At 42.1% G+C, this 27,153-nt stretch overlaps 1 protein-coding gene across 1 annotated transcript in view; it reads right to left on the bottom strand.

Moving 5' to 3' along the window:
* Window positions 1–27,153, bottom strand: part of FGFRL1 (fibroblast growth factor receptor-like 1) — a gene marked incomplete at its 5' end in the record, with an annotated part of 85,980 nt that overhangs the window by 18,079 nt on the left and 40,748 nt on the right. The gene's annotated exons all lie outside the window — the stretch shown is intronic.

Here is a 27,153-nt window from a genome sequence, read left to right as displayed (position 1 = left end):
GTTCCATTCCCTCTTAAAAGTTAAGACAAATGGAAAACTCTGCATAACGGTCCAGCTCTGAGAGAAACTGATGGGAAATATTCACAGACTGTTACCGAGAGAGGATCAGATTTTATTTACCCACAGACTCTCTGCGAAGGCTTCGTGTTTTCGCCAAACGGGCACGACTGGTTTTCAGGCCAACACTACGTGAAGAGTATCCATCCTCAAATCAAATGAATGGCCCAATTTTTGAAGAAAAATCTAGCCTTGATATTTCTCTATGATTCACAAAGTTGCTTTAATTTGTTATAATGCAAGGCCCATCCCTGCTCTGACTTGATGGGACCAGCTTTGGAGTCTTTGATGTCAGAGGCCTTGAAAGCCCCATTTCACAGATGAGCCAGCTTTGCATAAATAAACAAAGTGACCTCTGAACTGGAGCCTGAGACCTGAGCACACTTCAAAGCACTGGGGGAGGCGATGGGGGGGGACAAAAGGGAATGAAGCGATCAGCATGCATCATTAAGGCAGCCCCCGCTCAATGCTGCTGTCGGAACAAGGGGTGTAAATAAAAGGCGGGAGGCAAGCAAGGAGGGAGTGAAATGAGGGGGAAAGTGATGTAATCCAGTCAGGCTTGAACAATTATAATGAGGCCTTCTTCCATGGGTGAATGAAAGAGATCTCTCTGAACTCCAGCTTTAGGAGCTGGCTCTCGCATTACCCAGATGTGTCATATTTGCACATCATATTTGCACCCCAATATCCTGCTGCAGATGCCCAGTGAGTGCCAAAGCACAAGTCATTTGTGGGAGGTGGGTCTTGGGCCTTCCTGGGAGTTAAACCAGAATTTGTTCTGCTGAGTTTAACTGGTAAAACTAAGGAAGTGATTGGACTAATTTTTCAATAATCCTGATGGTGCAGTAGATAGAAGATGAGCAACGCACGTGAAAGGAAGTACAATCCAAAAAAGAACTTTGCAGTTTATCTCAAATAAATTAAAGATTTCTTGTAATACTTGCTGGAATTTAAAGGGAAATACAAGGGAAAGATAATTCTGTGCTTTATTTAGGGAGTCTTCCACTATCTCGACTGGTTCATCGGATCCCCAGAGGAATGGTCCACGAGGTATATATGTAGGCGGGCAGTAACAACTTTATCATTGGGTTTGTGGGGATTAAGGGACTTGCTTTCCCCAGATCTCCTTAATGCAGATTAACGCTCCAGGTTTCACTAGAGTTTCAGCTGGTATTAGCCCCCAGTGGCCAGGAAAACCCATCCAACCTACCGGCTAGCCAAGATTTCCATCTGAAAGTTACCACTGCCAGCTGCCAGGATTGTGTTGCTTGTCTTGTGATATTTGGGGTGTTTCTGAAGGACCTTGATCATGGTAAGTGCCTATTTGAAAATCTAATTTTTTTTGTTATTAAATAACAGTTCTTAACATCGGTGTTCATAGAGAAGAATTCTACACAAACATGCCCTAAAAGCTTGGAGGAAAAACAATAAAACACTAATTTTTAAGATCTTGTGATTTTTCAGCTTGTCTTCTGGTTTTAAAAAGTCTGAATTTTGACTTCAGGACCCTTGGGGCTGGTGAACCACAGATGGCTAATTGAAATAATGAAACAGACTAATTTGAAATAATGAAACAGACTGAGTAGCAAAGCCTGCATCTTGACAAATTCTGAATTTCCTCCTATCATTGAGGTCTAATATAGCAAGCTTCCTTTCTGAACCCTCCCTTCTGCCAGAGGCAGACAGGACAAAAGTTCAATGAACTCATCCCACTAACACAAAACTGGTTTAAATCTTAGATACTATTCTGAATGTTTTTCATAGTTCATGCATCAACCTTTCATATCATGCTCACCATTTATTAACCTGCCTACTATATTAACAGTTGTTACCTACTCTATTAACTGTGCTGATGCTATGAAAAGACAGGAAATGTGTTTAGAATTTATTTGGAAGGGCACAGTGAAAGCAAAGGAATATTTAGAGGAAAGAAAAAAGATCTCATGGAGGAAACCCCTCTCTTTGGGCCCAGCCAAACAAAACCCCTCAAGATGAAAAAGAAGAAACCCACTCAGAGGAGCACATAGCCAAAGAACACTACTTTACTTTTCTCAAAAAAGAACTCAAACCCCAAAACCAACACAAACTAAAAGGTTACTGGAAGAGAATTTGCCTCTGTAACGGGCACTGAAGACTTTACTGCCTACTGCCTTTTGACTCCAGTTGGGCCAAAAATAACCAGAGGTATTGATACTGGAATTTCCTGAAAATAAAAATAAAAAAATGTTTGCGTTAGTGGCTTTTTTTAGTATTTTCAGCTCTGGCCATTTTCATGAGAATTTCCATGCAAAAAATTTTCATGGACATCACTTCAGCCCTAGCACTTGGAATCTTTCTCTAAGCAGGCTCATCTTATTACCTGTAGATTACAAAGCTCTTAATTGGTGGTCATTGCTGTATCCCACATCTCAACACATGGGCGAATGTATATCAGAAACAACTTCTTTAAGACTGAAGAAGATTTAGCTCCCTTCGACAGAATGAAAGAAGGAGGGTCTATGGGGTAGCCTAGACATATGAGACCCATATTATTTTACAGGCTGGTACCAATCTGGCCCCAACAGCACAGGTAAACCAGTCCTACTTCTCTGGAAAGTTTTAGCAGCGCACAGAGGATCTAGCACTGCTGTGCACAGGCTGCTACCTACACCTGAGCTAACTCTTTGCCAATTCCTTCCTAATACTGCAATCTCCGCTGGGAGTCCAAAATAGACATATCTCTGCTCCGTACTCTTGCAGACCCCTAAAGAATGCTGTGGTTTACTTGATCAAAAAACTTTGGTGTGGAAAGGGATCATATGGTTCCTTAGAGAGATAAGGTGTAAGGTGGAGAGATGTAATGTCAGAAAAGTAGGGTATTTTAGGAATATACAGGGATTAATACACAAATAGTGAGACAGAAAAGTAGAGTATTTAAACTGAACATAAGTGAAAGCTTCCCAAGGGAGGCATCTGCTAGACTATGGAATAGTCACCCAGAAGAGTCACCCTCAGTCTCTGGAACATTTAAAATTATTATGGTCTAACTATGGCTGGACTAGAGATTTTACAAATCCATTTGCCGAAGCTGGCTCATCTAGTTCCCAAAGAGAGCTTTAGTAACTCCTTCACTGTTATCGTGAATATGGTATGATAGATAAGAGTGAAAAAGCACAACAGAAAAGGATATTCATGAAAAAGGAGCCCTTGAAGGCCATTTTAAAAATTCTCTGTTGGCTATATCTACACAGAGGAACTTTGGAGCTCTTCTGAGTCTGCAGAATGAGACCTGTGCACACCATACTCATCTCTCTCTTCCCCTTCTTTGTCCACATGACTCTGAATCTGGTTCAGATCTGCACCTACTTTATAAGTCTTTCTCCCCCTCCTTCCCCAACCATTTTCCATAAAACTGTGGAAGGAGAAGCCTTCACAAAGGTTTAGTTCTTGCTCCTTGTGGTCTATTGCTACCCACAGAGCTCACAAAGTCATCTGAGACACATTCTCCATCATGGCACATATGCACATAGTGATGCTCCATCTCGTGCTGTAACCACACAAAGAACCACAAGGAGAAATGGCTGGAGCTTTTCAGTGAACCACTGCAATTCCCTGGCCTACCATTATAACAATTACATTACAAAGACAATCACAGGCCTTCCGCCATGCTGACTCCTCCAGACTCCAGGACCTCCCGCCTGCCTTTAGATCTCCATTCCATAAGGGGCAAGAAAACAATTCTTCGTTCTTTGTTGTTGTTGTTGAGGTTACTTTCTTTATCAGCATGCTCCAGTACACACAGACAGCAGCCCCGACAGCTCTGTACCACAGGCACCAGTCTGCGGTTATATTCTTGATCTGCTACTGGAAAAGATGAAAGGGAGAAGAAGTCAGAGAACAAGACAAGCGGTTAGGCTTCTGCCTTGTCACCAGCACTCTCTGAGCATGAAATAGTAGCACCAAAAATACTGCAATTACCACTCAGTTGTTCCAGACCTTGAAAAAATTGATAATGTTCCCCAGTATTTTTTAATTGCTACTTGCACCACGATAGTATCAAGGATTTCTTAGAAACAGGTTCCCAGTATACTAGACATTGTTCACACACAGCATAAAAGACGAACTCTGTTTAAAGAGTTTACTGCTTGGGTAGTGCAGGCACAGAGTGGATGTCACATGTATTAAGGTTGCTCAGGAAACACATTTTTCAGCATCCACCTGTTTTGGCCTGCTAGGGGAATGATGGGGGTCCTGTACTTTTATAGAGCTGAGAAGCAAAGCTTCATTTATAACACCAATCCAAAGTTCATAAACATCGAGAAGAATTATGTGATTGCAACTGTTATCTGACAAAAATTATCAGAGGGCTGGAGCACCTTATAGCAGCCATCCAAGTACTCAAAGGGTTCTACAGGAAAGATGGGGAGGCACTTTTTTCCAGGGACTGTAGTGACAGGATGAGGGGTGACAGTTTTAAGATGAAAGAGGGCAGATTTAGATTAGATATTAGGAAGAAATTTTTCACTGTGAGGGTGGTGATGCACTGGAACAGGTTGCCCACAGAAGCTGTGGATGCCCCATCCCTGGAGGGGTTCAAGGCCAGGCTGGATGAGGCTTTGAGCAACCTGGGCTAGTGGGAGGTGTCCCTGCCCATGGCAGGGGGGTTGGAACTCGATGATCTTTAAGGTCCCTTCCAAACCAAACTATTCTACGATTCTATGAAAGAAATATGTTGAAATAGTCCTTACTTTAGAAACCTAACTCTAGCACCCAAATTAGGAGCAAGAACGAAAAGAAGGTCAGGTTGACATCTACCTCCCTTCCCTGACTGTAAAGGGATGACAGAGGGAGCCTCAGCCACGTAGAGTGGGTGCCAAAAACGAGGTGGTATGAACGCTCCACCCAACAACATAGGCCAAAATTCCATCTTCAACGATCCCAAATTGCTTGGGGCTGGGGGAGGGAGGCATGCCACTGAAAGGACTAATGCAGGGTTAATGATAAGAAGAAGATTACAGCAGAGTCGAGGATAAACTGATAAGACCTGGCTCTCAGCCTTCTATTTTAACCACTATGCAGCTGCTGTTCCCCACATAAAGTTATACCTCTATCATTCCCCTTCCGAGTAGCACTGATCGATGTTTATTACTTCCTTCACCGAGATGTGTAGGAACATCAGTGACACGTGTTCTATCTCCCTGAACGTTCACATGATCAAAATAGCCAGCACCAAGAAATTTCCAGAGAAGCTGGAAGGAAAGAGAGGTCATACATTTCGGTGACTGAGCAGAGGAATTATTTTTGGATGGCATTTATTATCAAACAAAAATAATCAATCGTACAATCCTGTCCCATCCAAACACTGAGTTAATTCCTTAGTGTGGAATTACCCAATCCATCATGATGAACTGGGAATTGCAATACTGGACTTTACAGACAAGAATGTGGATCTTGTTTCTTCAACACCAGTATGAAAGTTATTGAAACATTCTTTATGGGCTTATATATTTCAGAGTCTTCTGGTAGAAAAGTAAAAATATCTCCTGTGGAAGAAAATGGAACCTCCTATGCAGTACGACAATTACCAAATGAAGCAAACTCTCAAAGAGGACTGCTGCTTAACATCTTTAATGGGAAAAGTGAGCCCCATGTGTGTTTGCCTGAGGCAAAAAAACACACCTCATCAAGATCCATCACTAGCTTATTATGTTTTAACTTTGATTTCAAGAAGCAACAGCACCTATAAGTGGTAAAAGTGTTAAAAAAATCAACAGAAGATGACAGGTTTTAACTGGGCATTACAGAACATATAAAAATTTCAGTGTCTAAGATGTTATTTATATACAGTAAGGTACAAAAATGTTGTTAGGGAATCCTTCCTCTCAGACTTCAGAAGTAAAGAGAACTGTTTTAGAAAACAGTCAATATATATAATAAATATGGATTTTAAAAATGCCATTTGCAGCTACCAGCACCACAACAGCCACCAACCTGTGACTATATACTCAAATAACTTTCAGTAAAAGGACTTGCTGAAGGACAGGTAAACCACTAAGACAGAAAGTTCAGAAAAGACATTTGAAAGGGTAGAGAGGAAAAACAATTTTTACAAATTTTAGCTTACTTTTTTTTTCAAACTTAGATTTATCTTTTATTAACAAACTTATATGCAGTGGTGTAATAGCAATATGACAGTGGTGTAGTCTCTCCGACAAGGAGTTAAAGAAATGGAGGTTTTGGGGTCCAATCATGAAAGACAGAAAGTATGCTCAATGTCTGATGATGTCAAGCCTTTCATCACTGCGCTCGTAAGCTTTTAAATACATAATTTTATTAGTGAAATGCCTTCTACCTTCTACATAATGTTCAATGAACACTACATATATCTCTGGGCCATTGTCAGACTAATAATAAACTGGTTTAAGTAGCAATATGTTACCACTTTCACAATTCTGTCCAAAAACAACTCTGGGCAAGCGGCAATTTTGTTGGCTCCCAAAACAAACGGAATACTTGGCACCCTACCTAACGTGAGGATTACAGTATATTACACTGGATAATGTGGGCCTATGTCTAATTACGAATAACCTAATTACTTGGAGTAAATTATAGCTTTCCATGTGGGGTAAAACAAAAATTGTAAAACTATATAATCCCAATGCTGTCTTTCCAAATTTCTAAAACATACTTCAGAACAATGACTAGTGTAGTACAGTTATTCCTGTGATGGAATTAAATTCCCTTGGGTTTTTTTGCGTTATTTTTTTAAAAATTGCTTGTCCTAGCACATGACCGCCAGTGTATGAGAACAACCACCAGAGTAGGACCAGAAAAGACCAGAGACATGAGCTGCCTAAGAAAATACATTAAATAATTTTTTTTTTAGGTAGAATTCAACAGCTTTTGGGTGCTCAGTTGCAGAGTTGCTGCTTTTTTTGGAGCATGAGGGTGCAGCTCTCTCCAACACCCAGAACCATTTACAGTCAGAGACACAACGCACTCCATGTTAGCGTACTTCATGCCTTGACCCTCTTTTAAAGGCTTCAGTGAGATGAAGAAGAGTCTCCATGAGTAATAGTGTTTTGCATATAGGGAACAAAGGTAGGGCAACCACGCAAATGCATTGAGAAGACAGACTAGGGCTGCAATCTGAATTTGGTGTTTGCCAATGAACCAGAGCTAACCAGAGTTAGCTGTCACCTCTGACCTGGCCTACACAATCCCTAAACAGGTTCTTCCAAGAAGTATTTCACCTTCTTTGATATTTAGAAGCTAAAGCAGGTGCAGTTTATTAGCTTTCTATATGTTACCCCATAAGGACTGCTTTTGGAGAGCACTGGAAGCCACAGTGTGCACCAAGAGTTCAAATGGGAACATTTAAATCCTCTATTCAAAATACAGAGAATGTATGTCAGCATTATCTGTGGTGGGAAAATTTTTATTTTTTTACTATTAAATAGTGCTTTCTCCAAACCTCTAAATACTCACTCTAACGAGCACTGAAGTTACACACCTTATTTTTCACTGTGATAATGCATACTATTATTAACATACTCATATGAATATTGCATACTGAATGTATCCCACATGCTGTTGGCTATTTTAAACAACAGATGTGAGAGGGATTTAAATGCCAATTTTAAAACTGTGCAGTTGATTAAAATCCTGTGAGCCATTCATAGATTGCCAGATATTCTATTTACATGTATTCCTCCCATGTAAAATACTTCAGGGAATACTCTAGACCCTGGCATATGGTTTAGAATGATGATAACCAATGTTGGAGATGCCACACAGACAACAGGACATGTTATCCGGTTACATCTGTGTGTAAAATGCTTTGGGATTTTTTTCATGGAAGGAGTTATGAATGTGTAAGGCTGAGATGCTACATTTATGTCCCTCTAAATCATGCTCAGAGATAACAAGCAGTTAGAGCCCCATCACTGCAAAAACCAAGCACTTTTATGAATGCATTTCATTGGATCCATGTGCTGTTATCCTCTAGGGTAATTATGACTTGTGGGTGAACCTTGAAAAATTGCAGAGGATCAGCTTAAAAGGAGCACTCCGATGCCAAAACACATCCAAACCTTGAAAACGGAAACCTTGTGAGAATAGCCTGTGCACAGTCAGATTGTAGCGCACTCAGGGCTTACTCTTCACTTCTTCTAACACCGGGAAAACCCCTCTCGTGCCACAAATCTGACTGACTTCTACTTCTGCATCTGTAGCCTCACAAATCCCATGAGCCCGAAACTCCCACGCTCTATAGCAGAGACCCTGCCTGACAGATTACATGCAAATGTTACAAATACATCATAGGTTATAGCAGAGGAATGTTCACAGTGCTGCAGACGCATTCAGGAAAAAAAAAAGATTCAGCAAGACCCCTCGATAAAGTCCCCATGGCAATAAGTCCTGAATGAGGAACTCTATCATGTGAAAACATTCCTAATAATTCCTTCTGTTTTCATTAATAATATTAAATTTCCTGCTTCTGGGGTATCTTTTTGTTTTAACAAGCACAGCTTTTTGTCTCATCTTCTGAAAGACTGTGCCACTGTAGTCTATTATTACTATTCATGCTGAAGTAGTTTAAAAGGACCAGGCATCCATATCCAAAATCAGCAATTTGCAAGGTATAATCTCATACCAACCAGATTAACGTGACACCTGAGATGTGTTTTCCTTGAAGAAATAGGAGCCTGAATGCCTGAAAGTGTTAGAAATGCATGAAAAAATAGTCTTTCTGCTTCAAAAATGTATATGCAGTTAATTCTGCAGTGCTCGTAAGTGACCTTTGGTGATTTTTTTTTTTTTACAAACAGCTAACTAAAATTGAATCAAATTGTAATACACCAGTGGTTTGAAATCACTAGGGAAAAAAAATAAAAAGGAGTTGTTTTCTTACTATTTGAAATACCTTATTCTGGCCCAGAAATAATTAGGGGTGGATATATTATCTGATCTATGATTTTCTCTGGCATATTATTTTACTCATGCCTTTCTTCTTCCTCTGCAGGGGGTGCTTGTGGTCATATTGTTCTTTTATTTATGGCTCGCAGCCCTTTCAGTGGCAGCATGCACACCAAAGCGCAGGCACCAAGCATAAATTCCTTGCGAGGTAACCCAGAAAAGAAAAATGTCCCAGACCATGCCGAATCTTTACAAGAACGGCAGTTAAACAGAAAACTATACCCTTAAAAAACAAAAGCTGGGAAACAACAATGCTTAATTAGAATGTCATGATTTGTATATTTATGAGCTTTAAATGTAAGACCTGGTTGCCTATTGAAGCCTAATTGGTTCTTTTGAAATTCCCTTATAAACCAGCGCTCGTATTATCCAGCTGATGCATTCCCCTATTTATTTTGCTTGATGGTGACTTGCTTCCACTTTGAATTGGTTGCTCCCAGGACTGCTCTCTGGCTCAGCTTTCAAGCTGATTTCTCTGACAAGCTGGCAGCAATAAAATAATTCATTCCAGAGGCTGAGAGAATCACCCGCAGCATATACTGCGAGTATCGTCTGGCAGCAGTACAGAGGCGTACGCAATGGGAAGCCTGGGGTAAACCCTAAGCTGGGACACATGAATGCTGAGGGGAGGAGGAAAGGCTTCAGGAATTCCACCATGAATAAAGGCAGCATCATGGCAGTGGGATGGGTGGAAAGCCGGAGAGGGGTTGCTCTAAAGCAGACTCACCAAAAGGAGTAAGAAGCAACCAAGGAGAGGAATATTTTGAACAAAAGAAGAATTTCCAAGAGAAGAAGCAAACAACTGGGAGGAACCCAGCGATGTGGCTCAGGTTTTCACCCTGTGGTCTGCAGATCCAAGACTACCTCTGAAGGCCTAGGGAAGACAACTGAGGTGGACATGGGAAACGGCAGTAGCCACACTTTTGCAATGCTTTTGATATAGTTTTGTCTGTATTCCTACTGGAAATGCTGGGGACTCATGAGCTGAAAAAAAAAAATCCTTGTGTTAAACAGTACGATGCAGGAAGTCTTACAATTATGAAATTCTGAAAAAGACGAAAAAGTAGATCCACTCCTGTTCAAAAAAAGGGTAAACTCCTCAGAACCTAGCAAGAGCACAGGTTTTTGGATAGCATCTGTGGCTGGGCCTTCTATAAGAAAAAATAGGCTTGATATACTATATCTCCCTGATGAAGTCACTGGATCTCTCAAGACCCAAGGCAATCAGGACTTTCCCATATCAGCATGATGTGTAATGAACTGTCCCAATATCTCACTGAAAAATCACCAGCCTGTTGCAGGGAAATCTGATTACATAGCCCCGTGTGCTTCCAAACCAACCACATCTGGGCAGAGATTAGTCACTGTTTTTACAGTAAACTCCTGGACTAAGATCTCCTGTCTAATGCATTTCCAAAGGCTAGAGACCCCACTACCTATATATGTTGAAACCTGTATTGGCAGCAGCCCCAGCAGAGTCCCACATGCTCCCTTGGAGTCCCATGTAGGGGAAGGCAAGTCAGGGTGATTCAGCAAGTCCCCTTTGAGATAACACAGCAGAAAAGCAGGGTTTAACTGTGCTGGCTTTGCTCTTTGAGCACTCAAAAATTATACCATTGGAAAATTATACAACCCTCGGCATGAATCTTCCTTAATTTGTTTTCTGGCTGGTGTAACCATCATTTGTCAGCATTTCAAATGGCAAGAAGTCTCTTCCACAAGACCTTCTCATAACAGAGAGAGCTGGCCATCATGCACAACCCAATTTCTTTAGCTCAGCGAGCAGATTTCCATTGCCTCTGTTCAAAGTTGCCCACGTTTTCCTGGCCCAGTCTAGATAAATTCATCGAACCCTAAGGATAGCCTGGCCAAGGTCAACCACCCGACCTGCAGCTAGGATGGCTCTCCAGAGAAGCTGTCTAGGAGGTGATGCACCAAGTTGCCCCTTCAAAAGCAAGACCTAATGCAACCACACGGCCAGTACACCAGAGAGGCAAAACAGACTTCATAACTTGACATTCAGTCACAAAGCCCCACACTGAATTCTTTCAATTGAATTGCCAGGCTGAAGTTGGCAGAATTTAGGATTATGTTTTAAATGAAGCAGAAAATTGCTTCTATTTTATTTCTAAGCTACATGTTACTCAAGTGACCGGATATTCCAAATTAAAATTGCATTGGAAACTTCCCAAAAAGTGAGGTGTGGTATTAATTCTGCATAAAGCAGAGCAGAAGGCAGCTATCTCCTTTCTGTAGCATGAGTGGTTAGTTGGTGCCCAGCAGTCTTAAGAAGATTAAATATCATCTTAATTTCAGAAGCCTTCTGCTCTGGCTATAAAAATGCTACAACTGCAATAATAATACAACTGATTGTAAAACTTCAGCGTTTGGCTTGGAATAATACCACCGCTACTGTATTCCACAGGGAAAGTAGTGCAATGGGTCTTATGTCTTATCTCTGCCAGACAAGAAGGGTTAATTAACCATTATTCATTACAGCAATTGTGGTTTTGCCTTCTCAATGGAAAACATACATTGTTTTCTGCTTTATAAACAATGGCTTAATCTTATCAAAAGAAAAAAACACAATTCTGAAAGCAGATAAATTCTTTTCATTACATTTTTTTTAAAAAGGAAAAGCATAAAAAAAGTGAAAAAGCATTTTTTAGCTACTTATTTTTTTTAATAATTCTTAAAAAAATGATTTGGAGACAGTAAAACTGGGGAACACATACCCACGTCCATAGATAAACACACCATACGACCATGGTGCAGGAGACATCTCAGAAGAGACTTTCAGGGAGCTGTTATCTCAAAGCTATCAAAGCCCCTTCCCCTTCCTCATATTTCAGGGGGAAAAGCGGAGCTGATGGCACATCACTAACCAGGCTCTAGGGTCTCCTCCACCACCAGGGAGGTGACCTTCGTTGCTGAGGGCCCAGGACCTTGCTGTGAAACAAGGAGCAATAGGTTCCCAACAACTGGGAGTAACATGAGGATAAATACAGCTAAATTGAGAGCCTCTCTGGTACGAGCATAGATGCAGAGAGACAGGCATGTTGTTTTAGTCAGTGTGTGTAACTCAGTTAAATTTACCACGCAGTTTCAACTTGCAATCCCATATTTCCCGTCCTAATCTCATACACAATGTGGGTTTTGTACTGTTAAACAGTTTCTCTTTGGTTGCTCCATAGCAGTAGGCAAACTGATTCCTATACGAAAGGCCAGACTCTGCTTTCAGATACATTCACTGTTTCCACTGGTCTGAAATGGGAGTAGCTGGTGTGTCCAGGAACTGGTGGAAGGATAAGTCTAAGGGGAGCTGATCTTTCCTCAGCTCTGCCCAGTGCCTCTGAGTAAAAATGAACAAGTTATTTACTCCTCTTTCTGGCACAAATTTTTACCCATGATAATATTAATTCTGCCTTTTCTGCTGTTACTTAGATTACATATTCTTTGGGCAAGGGTTGCTCAACTGTCCACAACCAGTTGTGCAACAGCACCCTACTACAAGGAGTTAGCAACAGCTATGAGCAACGTTGCTCTTCCTTTAGAGGACAGGCTAAATACAAACTCCTTTTAACAACCTCTGCAGCATGACAGCAACCTTATACAGCCATCACAGGCCTGATCAAAGTACACTAAAGCCAATTAAAATGTTTCGTTGGCTTCAAAGTAGAATGGATGAACAACATTAATGTTTAAGGAAGGATGTGAACAACACTGAAAGACCCAATAACCTGAAACAGTTCACTAATGGCATCTCCCTGAAGTTTGAAGTGTTCTCCATCATATATTAAGTGATTATATCAAGAAGACTGAAGCAATGCCACAGGAAAAAAAAAAAAAAAAAAAAAGAAAAAAAAGCAATGGAAAGCACAAGCTGTAGAAGGTCCAAGCAAAGGGAACAATATAAATTACTTAGGAAAAAAGCCTGAATAAAATTACCACCTTCACCCTTCAAAGTTTCTGCCTGAAACCAAATCTAAATCACACCTTTGCTGCTCAGGGGTATTACTGGATGGGAAGGTGAAATACGTAGTTAGCAGCAGCAATGCAAAGAGCGGCAGTGAAAGAGGCAAAACCATCTGTTTGGTAACATGTTGCCTTAGGACAATATATGTTATGTAGGTTATTTGTGTGAGTTCTTTCATACCTGATTTGATCTATACCTTGGGGTTTTTTGAGCTTAACAAGCAGTAGGCCTTATGATAAATCCTGATCTGTATATACAGTCGATGGCCCCATTGCTATTTTGTGCCAGAAGGATCTTATTCTTAGGGGACATAGTTATTACAACCGTTGCTTTAAAAGGAAACTATTTTTTCAAAATATGTTATTGCTTGTCTGCACACAGTAAATAAATAGACACTGGTTTGTGCTTCTGTCATCTAACCAAAGGATAAGCTTCCAACATCATCCACTAAATCAGACAGGACACAAGTGAGTTCCCATGTGCTACTGGGGAGGTGACTACTCTGTGTAAGAGAAACACCACCTGGCCCTAAGTGCTTCTCTGCGCTTGTGATTTCTTATAACAAGTGACTCATCTTTGCCATAACCACAAAGCATATTTCTCAGGAACCTCTCCAACCCTCCTGCCTATCAGAGCTGAGGAAATGACAAGTGCTTTGCCTTCATTAACAAATATCCCCTGTGGGAATGGTGGACAGAGTGAAGCCACCCCAGCGTGGGCAATTCATCTGATAAAAGGGTGACCATCCTGCAACAGAGATGAGGAGGCAAGGTTCCAGTGGGAACAGATGGAACTGAGCAGGCATCAAGTAGTCTCAGAAAGGTGAGAATTTAATTGTCTAGACAGCCTTACCCCATGCAAGGAGAGGGACTGGACAACCAGTGTAGTATCTCCCACCTTTGCCATTTCCCTAAGGTGGAAGGTAAGTCGAAGGGTTGCCTTTTCCAGCAAAATCACTGTGTTTCACTGTAGGTCATGGCTTTTGGATTTTTTAATCATACATCCTTCAAGATCTAAGAGCAGGAACTGGTTATTAAAATAGTGGCAGCTATGAGTGAACACAGTTGACAAGTGTATCCCAGAAAGGAGGAGGGAGCTGGCTTTTATGTCACACGTTACTGCTTCTGAGCAAGGAAAACATAACCAGCAATAAATTACAATGAAAAGAAACAAGCTGATCAAATACTCAGCACTGAAAAAATTGTCATTAAGAAGAAAATGATTTAACCAGCCGCAGTGTAGTGCATAATAATACACTGGAGCTTTACCTTGTGAAAAGCAAAGGAGATGCTCTTGGAAAATGTGCTAAATGTCTCACAACTTACAGAACATAAAAGCAGAGACACCTGTAGTGCAAAGTCACAGCTGAGAATGTTTTCAGTAGCAAAACCAGGCTCACAAATAGCAGGACAGAAAAGAGGTTTATTTTTCTCATGTCTCAACTGCAGCATACTCAGCATGAGATGCATAGACCTGCCTTCTGCGCTCCGGTCTGGCCAACAGCACAGCTCAGAGCCAAGTGAGGTCTCAGAGAGAAGTGGAGCATCAGTGAGAAATCAGATACATATCAAGTCTTGCCTTAAACCTGCTGGGATAACCTAGTGTGTCTAAAGACTCTGATTCACAGTTCAAGCAAGGTAAGATTAGACAAATTCTACAGAAGTGACAAAATAGCAGAAGAAAGCAAAAGAAACCAAAAGCCAGTGCAATTGCTCTGGAGGAAAGGCTGTTGTATCGGTTTACTGCAAAAGCAGTCGCTTTCTCCAAAAATTGTTTGCAAACAACTTTCTAATACTGCAGAAAGGATTGTTCCTTAATACTGCAGAAAATATTGGCAATGTGAAGAAATTCAAGACAAACCTTCCCTCAAAAAACCCCCCACCTCTACTATTAATAATTCTTTATCTTTCAATAAATTCTGCCCAGATCCAGATAACCCTGGAGCCTGGGAAAATTCTAATCTACCTGAAAATGGGGCGGGCCAGACCCAGCTGCCTGCCTGTATCAGACTTACAGCACAAACAGTCATTATCTCCAACTGCGTGCCGTTAAGGCACCTATTGCAATTTTTCTCCCCAGAGCTCCACGCACAGTGGGCTTCATCCACACAAGTGTCTATTAGCACAACATGCAGAGTGCTCCAGGAGAAAAGCGGAAGGATTATGCTACAAACAGTTCAGCAGCCTTCAAAAGCCTTCACTATGTTAATAGTCTTTAAATTGACATTTCAGAGCACCAGCGGCACCTGGTCCAGCTGCTCGTGGCTCCGCTTCCATCTAAACCCCTCGCTGCCCATCTCCCAACCCTTCGGGCCAAGGTGAGGAGGGCTTGTGGCTGCCTACTCAGTGCTAAAATTTATTGGCCAGGCAAGAGGAGAGGACACAGGATTCTCCTTCAGTTTCTTGTGCACATTCTCCTCTACAGCTGCTGAACGTAACTTTAGCAAACATCAAGGAGAACAGGAGGCTTTACTGAATTAAAATATTTAACATACTGGCTAGTCATCGTTCCCTTTGAAACCAATACCCATCTGGGATTTGACTTCATGAAGACTGCTACAGTCTTTCCATACCATGTCCCAAAAAAGTTCAGAAGGGAAGCACATTGTTGTATACTTTATGTACGCCCATAGAAAGATTGGGTTTGGAGTGCACACGCACACAAAACCTTTTTATCTCCAGGGACCTAACCTTTGATAACTGTCATTGCAAGCATTTTATTTTGCTCACTTAAATAGCGCTATCAATAACCGCCTTTTGCTCTAAAGACAAACGTGGTCTGCTTTTCCAAGCAAAGGAAAACAAATTAAAGACTTAAAACACCCATCAGTTGTTCACTTCAGCAATTTGATTGCTATCTTTTTTTTTTTTTTTAATTTCCAGAAGACCCTTCAGGCCAGATAATAGTCACTTGCTGCCTGCAGCACTGCACTTCAGTCCACAGCATGTGTATTTTTTGAGAGCTTCAGTGAAATATGAGTGAGAGGCACAGATTAGAATCTGGCCTGGAATTACGGTTTGAACTCTGCAAAAACGGATACAGCAGGTCAAATTCTATTCTCAGTTACACCAGAGTAGCATTCCAACAAAGAACAGAAAATCCGTGTTTTTAGCCCTCATTTTTTAAGTTATTTATACAACCCAGAACAATGGGGGAGGGGGAAGGTTAGAAGGATTAAAATCATTTGTAAGAAATCCGTGGCAAGCTGCGTGTGTACAGCTCACTGGTGCATCAGCTGAATGCTTGGCTGAAGAACAAAAAAGTGTGTGGCTCTGTGTCTCTGGGAGAAGGCAGGTAGGTCCTACTGCCTTGCGAGTCCTGTGCCTCTCTGTGGCAATTCCTGGAGTCTGGCTGAGTTTAGAGGAAGCCCTCCAGGCACCAGAAATTTAGCTGCAGCAGCACATTTTTTTGGGGTGACTTTATTCAAATACTCAGGATTCCTCAGTTATTCTGATTTACTCTAACAGTATGATAAGACACACAGGCTTTCACACCACCATGGCTGGGTGGATGCTGCTCCCCATGATATCTGGTCTAATTGCATCTGTCATCACTCCATTGCACTGAAGACAGCGGTGGAGGCATACCCAAAAAACTGCGTGTGGAATATGACATTTACCTGGAAATGGGAAGAACTGACATAAGCACGGTGGCAAAACCTGGAAATGGGAAGAACTGACATAAGCACAGCGGCAAAGAACAACAGCAAAAAGGACCTTGTGCAACAGAGTCTAGGGAGCACCAGGGTGGGAGCAATGCAAGGCATTGCTGATGTGCATGAAATAAAAGCAGCTTGTGGAGCCCCAAACACACGTGGACACAAGTGGGTGTAATTGTGAGTTGCACCTACATGCATGTGAGAAAGGGAACAGGACACGTGCACCTCTGGTGCTGTTGCACTGGAGTTATTCAGGAGGCAGCATTTATCAGCCCTGCTCCTCTTCTTGCGTACAGTGGAGACCCATCAGGGATAAACTTCATCCTGTGATTCTAAGCAGCTGGCCAAAACAATAAAACTGCAATCTGTAAACGTTCTCAGACTTTTCTTTTTTTCCCCCCAAAAGGTAATAACTTCCCCTTACATCACACATGCACATTGTTCAGAAATATTAGCCATGCCTCCCCTGCTCCAGCTCTGGTAAGTCAGGTAACTGAAGCTTCAAAGGAGAATCACGGTTTAGTGAAGCTGTGCTTGCCAAAGAAGACAAAGGACTTTCATCAGATTTCTTCCAGCTTATTTACATGACTTATCTTTTTATAAATTCAACTTCCTTCCAAAGTTGATAATGAGGTGCCTTGAAAACAAGAAAGAAATGGAATGGTTTGTTTTGTCACAAGACAAGTGATTATTTTTGTGATAGAGTGTGTCTGGTGTAAAGTTCAAAAACAATGGAAGTAATAGTCTTTAGGCAAAACACATAACTGTTCCTGATAACAGTCTCCCAGGAAAAAACAGCATTTTTCAGAATTCTGCATAATAGCATTGACAAATACCTTCCAGAAGGAGCTGGCACGGTTAATTTCTGCTCTAAGATCTAAAACCAGGGATGGTTTTTCAATTAGACATTATTCATAACTTTTTTTGCATTTTATATCTTTTGCCTGAGTAGAGAGCGGACATTTCCGAGACAGGAAAAGAACCATTGACATACTAGATTAAAATGTTTCCATGCATTTCAGCCCTTGTCATTCTGACTTGGACACAAATATTTCCAATTTCTCCACTGCGGAGTCCTCATAAAATACAGACATGCTGATATTTTCCTAAACTGGCCTCTACAGTGTGGCAATGAGCCTTGTGAATATCGAGATTTCAGTGAAGGAAAACCAGAAACAGAGCAATTGGATAATTAGAAATAATGATGGAAGTTACTTTCTAGGTAATAAGTGATCAAAAAATAGGGAAGGTGATTTACACTGATTTGTCATTCAGCAGCTGGGGTGCATGGAGAAGATTTAACCAAAACAACAGAAGGAGACAGATGATCAGGAAAAGGATGGAGCAAAGCATCCCACTCTGCAGGGAGTCAGCTTCAACAATTAAAATAACTGCTTCGTTATGGTTTGCATAAAACCCTGACAAAGCACTCACCCAGGGCATCCATCAAATTGATCTGAGGACCTACCCACGTGAATTTATCCCAAATAACTACCACAGTTAAATCATGCCTTAGCTGGATGTAAATTGACTTGAGAGGCACTCAGCTCTGGCCCCAAGATTTCTGTTTCCAAACTTTTTCAAGATATATATCAGCAAATGAATGGCTTCTGTGTTTGAGTTTCACTCAAAAAAAAAAAAATCCATATAATGAAATAAAAACAACATTAAAGCAAAATTATTTGTCCAATAATTAAACAAAAATAAAAATCTCTAGCATACTTGAGCAGACAACCTAAAAATAGTTTCCAAAGAGATACTCAACATTTCTAAAATTAAAGGCTGTCATAATAAGAGCATGTTGCAACAGCGAATCCTGCTGTAAAAAGTTCTGAACCTTATGTGTGTGAACTAAAAGAAACTAAAGCAAGAATTTTTACAAGCCACTTGACTCAATATTATGGCACATTAACCTTGATTTTTATTACCACACAGCATTTTTGCTTTTGGACCAGACCAAACCCCAGAAATACCAACAAATACACACATCGGGGTGGGGAGGAGAGAAATGGAAGAGTTTGGGTTTTGTAATCATTGAAAAAACGTGGTGTGAGTTCTGTGCTAAAACTGGAGTGCCTTGTCATTTTATCTAACTGATTAGCTTCATCCATAATTAAACCCCAACTTTTCTCCCTACAGGCTATGAATCAAAACGTGTGTGAGAATTGTGCGGGAGGGACAGCCCGGGATGGGACATGGGCTCAGGTTCAGGGCACAGCTCAGCATCACTCCATCAAGACCAGACTCCAGGAGGAAAATAACTTGCCAAAACATCCATTTCATTGACCACCTCTTATTCCGTGGAATATCACATGTTTGCAAATAAAGTTGCTAAAAATAAGCGGGGTAGCTGCTGTGCCTTTGCATTGATGGGAAAGGCAGATGTTGCCTGTAGCTCTACCCACCACAACTTCATTCTCAATTTACTCGCCACCCCCTGTTTTACGGCTCACGCTGCGGTAAGATACTGGAAGTCAGAGCTGCTGATTGCCAGTATGAACCTCGTGCTGTTGTTTATAGTGCCTCATACTGGCAGCCTTTGCTGGAAAACAGTTTGGAAAATACCGAGAAACATTCTCCAGCCATTCCAGTGGGAACCCATGAGAGCCCTGAATTAACCTTGGCCAAAAAGGAAGTGAAAAGGGAGATTAAAAAAATGAGTGAAGATAGCATTCCTGATAATGCATTCAGTTTACGCGTCTAAATCCTGCCCTTGGATAGAAACGGGCGACTTGGCTGCTAAACAAATGCTTAGGCAAAGAATTTGGCATCCACACTCCCAACCACAGGTCATTGCAAAGCAAATCATCGTTGCTGCCCTTCGCAGCACTGGAATAGGACATTTCCCAAAGATGCACGGCTCCAGGGGTCCTCCGAGCAGTCCAGAAGCACTGTGGCAGAGCACAAAAGGCAGCATGAAGTAGCAGCAAAATCTCTTCTTAAGGCAACTGAGTGCTTCTGCAGCCTTCCAGGTACGACTAAAAGCTGCTTGTGTTTGACAGAATGATATGCCAGTGGTGTGGCCGATGTCCCAACCTTTCCAGGCTTCCTCTCATCTCTGTCATTAGGAGTCTAACGTTCTCACGATCATCCCAGATTCATCCCATTTCATAAACTTAAGCTATGCCAACACAGTGCAGATGTCCTTTCCCCACCCCTCCCCGTGTTTGCATCCCTCTTGGGTTTGACACACCTTTACATTTGTCTGCAACCAAATGTCAGCATCTTACCGTGGGACTTTTGTAAAATAAATATTTGAATTGTGATTTCTCCTAGTAACAGAGAGCTCCTGCATTGATTTGTGAACACCATTCTTCCAACGCTGTTAAGATCATGAGCAAATGGGCAGATGCATTTTGAAGAAGCCAAACAGATGACAGCAAACACACCTGCACCCAAAAAACTAGGAGACAACACAATGAAAAATTAGCCCAGATTTCTGTAGTCAAACTGACATGCGAGTTGTTCAGCTGTGGCTCATCCCTAGTGGAAATGCAGCATATGCCGAGTATTTCAATGATGCGGTGAATGCAGTTAGCACAGAAATGCAAGCCCAGAGAAACACATGGCTGCTCTTACAGGAGGTGCAACATGGTCTCATCTCAGACACACTCCCTCATCTTCAACCTACCTCCATCTATCCAAATATTTCTGAAAAATGCCTAATGTGCAGCCATATATCCACACTGCTGTGCCTTTCCTGGCCAGGAAGTCACAAGAGGGGACACACAGGTGAAAATAAACTGGAACTTGTAACAATGATTTTTTTTTTTTTTTTGCTCCTAGTTAAAGGTATTTTTTGTATTACTCATTTGTGGCTCTTTCATTAAGCTAAATGATTTGGATGCCTTTATGTATGCAGGCTGGCACGGTGAGGCAGTGAGACCGGACCTCCAAAACTCCCACTGCTCCAGAGGAAATAGTTCTGAGAGCATCTGTGCTTGGAGTTGGCTCCGGAATAACCAGTTTGCTGTCAGCCCCATGGCAATACCCTTATTTCTGAGCTCTCAGTCCAGATGAGGAATGAGCGGTGAGCTCAGACCCCTGGAAAGAGGGGTTTGCACCCCAGAATCTGTGTCTAACAGTGAGTTTATGCCCCAATACCCTTTCCAGAATTTCCAAGTGTTAGTGCAAGGGCAGTGAAGCGGGCTCTCTGGACAGCTCTCTGTGCCAGCTAAACCTGCATTAATTCTGCATTTGGTTGTACTCCCCTGAAAGAACAAGGACTATTTTGGTTGCAAGAAGAATGGTCCGTAGAAACAGCAGGAGGCAAATCCTGGAGCCTTGACGTGCCTGTTACACCGGCCAATGCTCAACCCAGGTTCCCAGCAAAGACAGAATTTACCTGCAGACAAACTTCGTGTTTCAGCCCTAAGGGACTATTAGTATCCCCCCTAAAAAAGCCTCTCTGCATCCAAAGCAGGAGCATTTGGGAATCAAGGGGAAGTCTGAAAGCTCCTAATGAAGGGAAACATTTTCTATGGAGAAACTCCTCAGTGCGGGCAAATTGGAACTGGAAAAAAAATCAAAGCTCTGGAGGGTTTTATGCAAGAGTAGCCAAAACCCTGAAAGAAAACATTGTTAAAGGTTCGTTATTTTCTCTTTTCTTTGGGGGAACCATTTCTGCTGGAGTGGCCTACATTCTCAGGCCTGAATTCTCCCAAATTAATTGCTTTGCATCCTTTTCCCTCCCCCTTCCCCCCTTTCTTTCTCTCTCTTTATCTTCGTCCCAAGCCGGTGAAGTCTTGGCCAGGGCCTGTAATGAACTGGCAGAATGATAAAGAGATGCTGGGCTGGAGGGAGGTGGGGGAGCAAAAGCCCACTAATAAGACCAGGATCCCCTACTTATGCCGTGCCCCACCGCAGGGAAGCCATTAAAGACCCACAGAATAGAAGAGAAAAGGAAGAAAGTTCTTACCGAGAGACCTCCCCTCCCCAGGCCCTCTCCAGCACTTTTTCAGAACAGAGCCCTCGACACGGCTAATCCCTCCACCTCTTAATGAACTACAAGCTTCCCTTTCACTTGGACAAAAGTTTCTTTCCTTTCTCGGGCCTAATCGCAGACAAATGGTCCCCCCACCATGATGCCTGTTAAAAACCCATTCCCTTTTTTGAGGCTGCGAGGCAGGAGGAATGCCCCTGGCAAGAATAGGTACCCTTGAAGTGAGCTCCTTCTGCACTTCTGAGAGATAAGTGGGAGATGACATTGGAGCTATAATGGAAAAAATATTTTCACAAGGCAGCATCTGTTGTTTCAGTGGATGCAGCCCCATTTCTGTTCCAGAATGCTTCTGTGCATCTGTCTATATCTTTTCTGTCAGTGAAACAATTACCTCCCGCCCGCCCTCTCTCTCCACACACACATATATTACCGGTAGGAATGTTGCATGGTTGCACAATAAAGCTGCCACAGCCTGTGCCGAGTTTTGTACGCACAACAACTTACTGCAAGAATGAGTTATTGGTTTGTTTCCAAAAAGAAATAGTAGGCATAACTTTTTACAATTTATTACTTCACAATGTGTGGGATGAGCTCAAATCTTGCCAGTTCCACACAGGAAAAGGAAGACATGCTATCTAATTGCGTATAAGAAAGTTGAGCATCCAAATATTTCGGTACATAAATAATTATCCTTATTTCAGGATAATAAAGAGACAAAGTGTTTGCAGCTCTTACTTCTGCTGAGTGACAATGAAACCAGGCCATTTATTTTAGTGTTTAACCTTCCAAGTACAGTATGAATATTTCATCTTGGATGACTTTTTAGATGAGCATTCAAAGTTGATTTCCTCAAGTTTATAAAATACACCAATATCAGAGCTGGGAACGTGCCAGGTCTGCGAAGCCTCCCTGCAGAGCTACGTCCCCTGTCTCACAGAGTGAGTGACAAGAAAATGTATAGACTTTAAAGCAAGTAGGGACTGTTTGGACATCTAATCTGAATGCCCATCTAGTCAGTGCTGCTGTATTTGGCAAAAAGCTTTTCCAGGAAAGCTTCCAGAAATAAGCTGAAGACATCAAAAGATGGAAAAACCCATCCTTTCCCTCGGCAGTTTGTCGCAGGGGTTTTTCACCCCCACTGCCTGGCTAGTTTTCACCTTGCTTTTGTCCAGAGTCACCTTTTAGGTCTCATATCAGCTTATGCCTTTCTTTAGCTAAATTAAAGAGCTGTTTAATATCCTGTATCTTCCGCCCATGACATACTTGCACACTGCAATTAAGTCACCTCTCAATCTTCCTGGTGATAAGGTTTACAGCTGGAGTTCTTTAAATCTCTTTTTTTAAGGCCCTATCTTTATCCTGTCAACATTTTTGTGGGTTTTTATCCAGCCCCCCTGATTTGTCAGTGTGCTTTTTTGTGCATGGGCCCTTCAGTTGTGTGCAACATCTCTCTGACTCACCAGTGCTGGTCACAAGGCAAAACCTCCTGCTCCCAGCAAATGAGAACACACGAGGCATTTTGCAAAGGCAGCGTTTACATCAATATACAATCACATTTAACAAACAGAGAGAGGTACTTAGCATACAGAAATGCCTTTCTGAACTTTCTGTGGGAATCAATACTGTTTATCTTCTGTACCTGGACTAAGGGAAAAGACAGACTTCTATCTGTTTGCAAAAGAATATGTAGTTACTGGGTTTGACTAGAAGGGAAAGGAGAAGGAAAAACTCCTGAACCTATCCCAGCACAGAGCTGTTGGACACATGCTCCCATACTCCCATTATAAGGAAATGATGGAGTTTGAATGTGTGCCTCAGTAGACTTCATAGCCAGATATTTTAAAAGGGGGGGAAAAAAAAAATCTATGTGTAGCTGTGAGCAGCTGTTAATCAATTAAGACCAAATGCTCACAATGGATAGGTTTACATCAATGAGCAGGTCAAATAAGACCTGGAGCATGTCTCGGGGGCATCACACATTCATAACTTCCTTTCCTATTACAAACCATCACAGCAATGGTAACTGCAGTGTCTTAACAGGCCCCTGTGGAGATACCCAGAGTTTTGGGTAGGTCACCAGCAGCCCACAGGGCCTCTCTGGGAACTCACAGAAGCATTTTTCCATGCAGGATTCCCAGCAGTTCCTGCTCCTGCTCTGCTCTCCCGCCCCTACACTTCTGCTCTGGATAGATCTAGCAAATGCAGAAGCAATTGAGGAAATGACAAGTAGGAAGACTAACAGGATCAGAGCTGTGCAAAGCGATCTCACATTCTGCAGAGGAGAGAGAAGCTGAAACCCGGTGTTGCGAATAGGAGCTCTGGGGCTTTGAGCCCACCTTGAACCACCACATTTATCTAAAATGAGGGTGATGACACACATTTGGACTAATGAGGGTTTGAACCAAACTAGCAACAGTTATACAGTATCAGGAAAATGCATTTTTGACAGAAGAGGTCTCTTCTAAGGCCATTTCCCACTACTACACCACTGATTTATGGCTCTCTTAGGAGAAGCTCTCCCCGTCAAAGTGGCAGAGCCCCCCCGATCTCCGGGTTACTCCAGGCTTCTGAAAAAGTAGCACGGAGCTTATCATCACTGACTCACAGCAGAATTCACACAGCAGTCCAGGTGAATCTTTGCCAATATCTGTAAAGCACCTAGGATGTGAGAAGTGACAAGACTTTCAACCACGCATTTCTGACTCTCTGGAGCAGGCTCGGTTTCAAAGGGCTGGATTCAGTTCTTATTTCTCTCAAGTTTGTCTGTCCATCAGTACTCACAGGGTCAGGCGTGGGAGGAGGGGACTTCTACCAAGAAAATCAAGCAGCTACCAAACAAAAGGAATCCCGTTCAATTATTCCCAGCAAGCAGATTAAGCAAAGAAAGCGACATACGAGTCCTTTGTGTGGTATTTTTGCAATTATGTTCATTTTTCCTACATTACTAATACGCTACTAGAAACCAGACGCCATGCCCAAAATAATGCAGAAATAAGACAAAAGAATGGAGCCAAGAAAGGGAAGAAACAGAGTGGAAAATGCAAAACAGTGAACTATTCCTCTTAGCAAATATTATGTGCAAGGGCACATTACAACTGAGTCTCCTGACTCACGCAGCAATGAACTAGGAGCAAAGCAGCTGAGCTGATGGTGGTGCAGCAGATTAGAATTTGCTACCAACTGCCTGTCTGGAGAGCTTTGTTTGGGATTACAAACTTGAGGGTAGAGTGAAAACCTGTAGTGAGAGACATCAAATATGTAAGAGTCCTTGAAACAGGAAGGGTCCAGGCTTCACGGAGATTTGATCTGCCCATGTGGACTCTACCCTGCCAGTGTCAGAGAACTCAGACAGAAAGATTTTGTGAATGTGTTACTAGAAAAAGTAACTAGATCATGTTGCTGTTGTGAATCAATGCAGCTGCACTGGCATCAGCAGATCTAAGTGAAAATGTACTATCTGAGACTCGGGCTTCAGAGACCAGGCAAAAACTAATGAAAGTAATCACCTTGTGGTGGGCTTACAAAGAAGTGGGAAAGAAAAAATCCACCATGGTCTATGAATGTCCTAGAAGGAAAGATTAAAAATGGATTGCTTGCTTGTTTTTTTTTTCTTTTTTGAAGACCACTTACATACTCTGACCAGATAGGACTGGAGCAGCTACCACAGGTCTCATAGTCCTTCTCTGTCCTTTTGCAGAGCCAGGTGTGCAGCATGCTGAACTCCTTGCATCTCTGGTTTATGGACACGGGATTCAATGGGCTAAGTCTGCTAGTACAGAAACATACCCATGGCAAGAGAGCTTCCAGCGTACCAAATACCAATAGCATTTCCCCATTAAAGTGCCATTACAGAGCAATACTTTTCTCCTAAAATGCTAATAAAAAGTGACGTACAACATTGGAGGGGTGACCACCTTTACTGTTTGCTGCTTGGAATAGTAACTGTGAGAGCATTGCAGCACTCTTTAGGGTGGAACAAGTGTCCAACAAACTATTTCATTCAGAATTTAATTCACAAGGTCATCCTCACATTCAATGGTTCTCAGTTAAATTCCTGTTAACTAGCAGCAGCTCCTAGTTTATCAGTGCATCTCTAACTACAAGGTGACAAACAACACACTTAAGCAAGAATCAAAGAGGGCAAAGAAACTGACTTCAAACTTTCCTGGGTATAGCTCTTCCCTTGTATGACCAGAGGTATTTTCCAGAGCAAGTTAGATGAAAGCTTGGGAGGAGATCTACTGTATCAGGATGGGCAAATGTGCATGTATGCATATATTTATCCCCGCAGCCCTCCCAAGGACTCTAAGCGCCTTCTGCAGAGGGATACAGTTTCTTTACTGGGTGATGTCCAAGCATCAACTTCTGTCGTTGGCTTTAACTACTGAAACATTCTGACAATAAAATGCAGCAAGCCGCATGCTGTGAACCGGTGTGTTCACTGCACTCACATTTTTGAAAGCACATTTTCCTTGATGAGCCTGTAATTCGACTCAGTGGGTCAGTGCAACGTGTGCTAAATGGGATGGAAGAGTCCTTCATGGTATCATTCACATGGCCAAAGATCTGAAGCAAATCTATTAAACACATTATGTTATTCCAGATATTTAGCTGTGGAAACAAGATCAGGACCTGGCTTATGATCACAAGAAAAATGTCCCTTATGACCTTTGTCTTTCAAGAGTGAGGGGAAAATTCTGCCACTTGAAGATATATAAGGTTTGCTGATATAGATTTCAACCTGAACCAAAGGAGTCCTAACAAGTGGGCCAAATGTTAAATCAAAGTAAGTATGTTACAGCAGTTCAGATTTGAGGTTCCAGTTGTCAGACTAACCAAATGTTGATCTCTTTCTATTCCAGCATCTTCCAACCAAAACAACACAGAATTCCTGGTCTCTCTTGACAAGGCAAAGCTCCAAGTAGCCTTGGAGTTTTGCTATGAAATACCTACATATATAATACTTGAGAATTGCACCCTTGCCTCAGCATGACCCCATTTAGTGTATGAGAAAATATCTTCAAAAAATTGTTTTTTAAAAGGAGTGAGAAAGGGAATCTCCTCACGTAAACACTGCCCCACACTCGTGAAGGAAGCCCAGTCCCCAGCAAGGTTGTTGTCCCTGTCACAGAGGGCAAATACAAGGAGGTGAAATACTTGCGTAGTTGAGTGCTAACTCTTTAAAGCTACTTTTGTCACAAACAAAACCATGTCTGAGCACCTTAGTACAGGCAGTCAGAAAGCTGGCATTTTTTCACATAATATTTGTCAATCAAATAAGATTTTTCTGAGAAATAAATAAAGCCCACAGGCTGTCCTGCTAAGGCTTATTCCGAGAAGAGTGGTGACATGAGCAGCAAGACGTGTCACCACTTGCTGCCATGGGGGACGGTTAGTGGGTCAGATCCTGCCAGCAATACCACACAGTGAACCCCACCGATACACACTGGGATCTGTGGGAAGGGAGCAGTCAGGGTTTATTGCCATTTTCATAAGGAATAAACCCTGATTAGACTGGCCAAGGCAAACGCTGGCCTGGCCTCCCACCTGCCACAAAGGTCA

Source organism: Pterocles gutturalis, unplaced genomic scaffold (assembly GCF_000699245.1).
Source record: "Pterocles gutturalis isolate BGI_N339 unplaced genomic scaffold, ASM69924v1 scaffold20183, whole genome shotgun sequence".
In the NCBI taxonomy this organism is placed as follows: domain Eukaryota; kingdom Metazoa; phylum Chordata; class Aves; order Pterocliformes; family Pteroclidae; genus Pterocles; species Pterocles gutturalis.
This window is presented reverse-complemented; position numbering and strand designations above follow the sequence as displayed.